The sequence below is a fragment of the Malurus melanocephalus genome, unplaced genomic scaffold (assembly GCF_030028575.1).
Source record: "Malurus melanocephalus ecotype Western Australia unplaced genomic scaffold, MMel_1.1 scaffold_1250, whole genome shotgun sequence".
In the NCBI taxonomy this organism is placed as follows: Eukaryota; Metazoa; Chordata; class Aves; order Passeriformes; family Maluridae; genus Malurus; species Malurus melanocephalus.
Genome location: NW_026624482.1, coordinates 1 through 4,918, shown reverse-complemented (window position 1 = coordinate 4,918; position 4,918 = coordinate 1). Strand labels below are relative to the sequence as shown.

General features: G+C 51.4%; 1 long non-coding RNA gene across 3 annotated transcripts; it reads left to right on the top strand.

Moving 5' to 3' along the window:
- Positions 1 to 1,126: 1,126 nt before the first annotated feature.
- Positions 1,127 to 4,689, top strand: LOC130586676 (uncharacterized). Of its 3 annotated transcripts, none has more exons than XR_008966718.1 (3): positions 1,511 to 1,591; positions 2,514 to 4,426; positions 4,675 to 4,689. It is a non-coding gene; the product is annotated as an uncharacterized LOC130586676 (long non-coding RNA). The 3 variants fall into 3 exon arrangements; XR_008966717.1 differs by lacking the exon at positions 4,675 to 4,689 and adding an exon at positions 4,507 to 4,521; XR_008966716.1 differs by lacking the exon at positions 4,675 to 4,689 and having other exon boundaries at positions 1,127 to 1,591; positions 2,514 to 3,229.
- The last annotated feature ends 229 nt before the right edge of the window (positions 4,690 to 4,918 follow it).

The window sequence follows — 4,918 nt, the reverse complement described above, 5'->3', positions numbered from 1 at the left end:
TCCTGCTTCCCCGCCTCAGGAAAATTCTAGAAATTTGAAGGGGGATCATCCAACCCTTCCTGTCCTCCAGCCCATCAAAGGCAGGGGCTGCAGAGGAAAATKATTTTATCTTTTTAACTCCCATAAATTCCTCTGTCCATTCTGGCATCTGGAATTTGTTGCTAAAGATGAGGAGGACCCCAGAAGTTTTTTTAAGGTAAAAGAGAAGATCCTCGGCTCGTTATTGTGGACATGGAATCGTGGAATGGTTTGGGTTGGGTTGGGTTGGGTTGGGTTGAAGGACCTTGAAGATCTGATTAAAGATCCTGAAAGATCCATGGGGCAGGGACACCTTCCCCTATCCCATGGTGCTCCAAGCCTGTTCCAAGCTGGTCCTGAGCACTCACAGGAGCAGGGAATCCATGGAATAACCCCTGAAAGGGCCTCCCCATTCCCACAGGGAATGATTCCTTCCCAAAATCCAACCCAAATTCCCCCTCTGTCACCCTGACCCCATTTCCTGTGTCTCATCTCTGCAGTTCCTGAAGAAAAGTCCCTCTGCAACTTCCCTGGAGATCCTGGGAGGGGCTCTGGAATGTCCAAGGGGTTGACCATTCCCAATATTCCCAGTCTGCATCCACAGGGAAGGTTTTTTAGCCCCCTTTATCACCTTTGTGGCCTCTTCAGGACTTGCTCCAACAATTCCACGTTCCTTTTGGGTTGGAGACACCAGAACTGGACTCGATATTCCCGGTGGGATTTCACCAGGGAGAGCAGAGGGGGAGAACCCCCTCCCTCACCCTCCTGCCCGCCTTCCTTGGGATGCAGCTCAGGACAAGGATGGTTCTGGGCTGAGCTCACTCCTGTGAACCCCATTTATAAATCCCATTTATAAATCCCATAAATATCAGGCACGTGAACAATATCACAAGGCACTGACTCAGGCGAGTTTTTCCAATCATTTCATCCGGAAAAAAAAAAAAAGGGCAAAAAACCCTCTCACACCATAAAAATTAACCACATTTCTCAAATGCTGCTTTAATTGACCCCTTGCCTTGCCCCGCACCTCTCAGAGGACAAATTATAGGCAGGAGAGGAACCTAAAAGAATCAATGGAACGCCTGTTATTAATTGGGACGGAAATCCCGGAGCGCTCGGGGTTATTCTCCTCCGCTCCCCGGGTGTTTTTTACGTCACCCCAAAACGTGCAGAGTCCACCTCTCTTGTGGGGCCACCAGGCAAAGAACCAATCCGTGAGCTCCCAGCTCCCCAGGAATTGTGGCTGGAACTGTTGTGYGTAGCCTCCAGTCCCGTTCCCAGCTGTCCTCGGGGTGGCTTCCCAGAAATCCCTTTGTCCTGGAAAGTCTGGAGATGAAAGAATCTCCCGGGGTCTGTAATCACAGAGCCCGACCTCAGGAATTCCAAAATTGTCCTAAACGCCGAGGAAACCAATTATAGCAATTGGGCTGCTGATGTACTTCCCAAATTTGTCCCGTGACCCCCAGGAGCATTCGGGGAACTGTTCCCACTTCCACAATGGGAATATAAAAACGGTCCCGGCCCCGGTGCTCCTCACACGGCTCCTCTTGGTTTGCTTTTCCCTCCAAGCTTGGTAAGTCAGGATCTTGTTCCTTTTAACGTGGGGGGAAATCTTTTGGTCACAGGTTTTCTTGGATGCTTTTAATCTGGGAGACGTTGGCGCAAGAACATTCCTGTGTCCTTGGAAAAGACKGGGAGCCCTGTTGGGAGTTCCCCGTTTATTTTTTTYCTGTGGCAACACCTGGAATTTTCAGGCCCAGCCAGAATCGTTGTGCAAGGAGGAAATTACTTTTTGTAGAGAGATGTTGCAATGGGGAATATGGAAAAGTCACAGGGGTTGTTTGTGTTCCTCTGGAGTCCTTGGGGCAGCTCGGAGCTGCAGGATTTGAACCTTCCCTGCCCAGCAGAGCATTCCTGCTGGAGCTGGAGCTAACAAAGCTGGAGWCACCCAGGAAAAGGAATAATTTATGTGCCAAAATTAAAACCAGGGAGGCTGGAGACTTAATGAACCGCTTGGGTTGTGCGTGAGCACTTCCAAGAACTCCGAAAAACGCTGTGAGGGATCCAAGTCAGACACTGGGACTCCCACATTCCCTACCCCGAGCTGGGGTTCACCTCAGCTGCCTGTGCTGGGAGTTGGGCACCAAATACCCACACATTCCTTCCTCAGGAAGAATTTATTCCTGGAAAGGGATTTTGGGATTGGGAAGGGAGGTTTGGAGTCCCCATCCCTGGAGGTGTCGGAGGAAGGAGTGGATGCAACACTCGGTGCTCTGGGCTGGGGATTGGGCACAGGTTGGACTAGATTTTGGAGGGCTCTTCCAGCCTCAATGATCCTGAGATTTTGGGATCCTGTAACTCAGTGATTTGGGGGATTCCGTGACACAAAAACCATTCTCAACCCTGAGGGATTCACTCAACATTTCCACCCAACCCCACCTCACTCACCACCRCTTTTCTCCCTCAAGCTGAACTCACCCTTTTTCCCATTCCAGGTTTCCCTCCACCCCTCCACCCCAAGATGTCCTGCTGCTACTCCCCCTGCTACACCCTGTGCTGCTCCCCCTGCTACCGCAGCTACACGCTGAGCTGCTACAAGCCCTGCACCACGCGCACCCTGAGCTGCTACCGCCGCTCCTACGGCACCTGCTGCAACTACCGGAGCTGCACCACRCGCTGCTACTACCCCTCGTACCGCTCCTACACCTGCTGCTCCCCCTGCTCCTACTCCTGCTGCTACCCCTGCTGCTACTCCTGCTGCTAAACCATGGAAAAAAAACCCCGCAACCGGACCGACACAACCAGAAGACCAATGGCTGATGTTTGTGAAAGCGCCGAGCCCCCCGCGGTGAAGTTATGATGAACGAGGGCTTTGCCGTGCCCTAGAACCTCTTGGAATTTGTTTTTCTTGTTTTCTCTGTCTCCTTCTTCCTGTCTTTCTCAACTCTCCTGACATTCCGCGTCCAAACCTTCTCACAGCCCCTTCAGCAACGGGAGGGGCGATCTGCAATTCATGGATTCGGCTTCCTAGAGTTGCTCTGTGAAATGAGATTTGGTGTCATCTGCATTTCCAACAAGCACTTCCAGCCCTGAGTAATGGAGCGTTAGGGCTGCCTCGCCTTTGATCTGCGTTTACAAGCACCTGAAGGATGAACTACACGGCTGCAACAAAAAGGARTGTTCTGGAGAGCAGTGACTCATCTGGGGCTGCTGCCAGCATCCCAAAACTATAATCTTTCTGTGTCTGTGCCAACCCCTTTTCTTGTTTCATTAAATACTTTCTGCATTTGAAAAAAAAAAAAAAAACCCCTCTGGGGATCCGGTTGTTTTCTCGCTTTTGTCCTTGGTTTGGATATTCCAGGAGCTGTGGAATTCTGGAGGGACTTTCTGTCCTCGAATCCATGTCCAGCTCTGGGGCCTTCATGGCAAGAGGGACACGGAGGAGCTGGAGAATGCCCAGGGATGGGAACGGGGCTGGAGTAGCAGGAGAAGAGTCTGGAGAATCCTGAGGGAGCTGGGAAGGGGCTGATCCTGGAGAAAAGGGGGATCCAGGGGGAATTTGGGATCTGCCRGGGGCGATTTGGGATCTGATCCCAGGGAACGGGRCCGGGACGAGAGGCAATGGATTCAGACTGTGCAAGAGGAGGCTCAGGGGGGGAATTTGGGGAAATTCTTCCTGAAAAGAGCAGGTGGGCCTTGGCAGGGGCTGCCCAGGGAGGGTTGGATCACCATCCCTGGAGGTGTCAAGGGAAGGACTCTGGGTGAGCAGGTGGGGATCGGGTTGGACTCCACAATCTTGGAGCTGTTTTCCAGCCTCAGTACAGGAATTCTGTCATTCAAAGCTCTTCCCACCCTCCTTCACAGGTCATGGTGGGGAAACTCTTTCCTACATCTGCTATCCTAGAAATCCCTTACCAGGGAATCCAGGTACCAACAGGACCAGGGAAGTTCCACCCACACCTTCAAAACTTGAACCCAGCAAGCCCAGATAAAAGGCACAGAGAACCCTGACATTCCAGAGGAGCCTCGATCCCAACAGAAATTCTGAAAGGAAAATTCCCCATCCAGGGCGAGATGATTTAGATGTAGAACACCAAAGATGATTTACATTTAGAACACTTAAGATGATAACGTGGCACAGAACGAGGTGGTTCAACAAACAGAGCCCAGCCTGGATCCCCTGCGAGCCCAATTCCACATCAAAATAACAGCAGGAGTCACCAACATTAGTGCAGAAGTGGCTGTGAGGGGCCACCTCTGGGCTGGAGATAGCCATGGCCACCCCTCCTCTCGCCATGGCGGCAGGAACAGCTCCAACTATCCCAGGTGGCTCCAGCCTGGCCTTGGACTCTTCCAGCATTGGGAAATCCATGGAATAACTTGAGCCAGGGCCGCCACACCTTCACAGGTAACAATTCCCTCCCCAAAATTAACCTTAATTTCCCTTCTCACACTGAACTCATTACCACTTTTCCTCATCCCTTTCAGTTCCTGACCATCAACTTCCTTGCACGTCCCTTTCTCATCCTAACCCTGGAATTCTTCCATGTCCCAAGGCTGAGGAAAAGCAGGGCGATGAGAGGAACTCAGGGCTGTTTTCATTACAGACGACAGCCGGGTGATTGAACTAACAGAAAGCAACTCCTGTCGTTCCAGCCCAGCTCTGGTCTCTAGCAGGATGCATTTACTGGGAATTATTCATTGAAATGWTCCCTTGGGAGCTCCCTCCAGCCCTGAGATTCCCCGTGAGGCCGAGGATCCTTCCTGAACACTRATTCCTGTCCCAGAAGAGGAATTGAGCACCTGAGTGTCCCCCAAATGGGATTAAATTTTCAAATTATTTCCTGAAGATTGAAGCCTTTTAGGAGACGGGAAAGTGGGATATGATACAGGAAAAGAA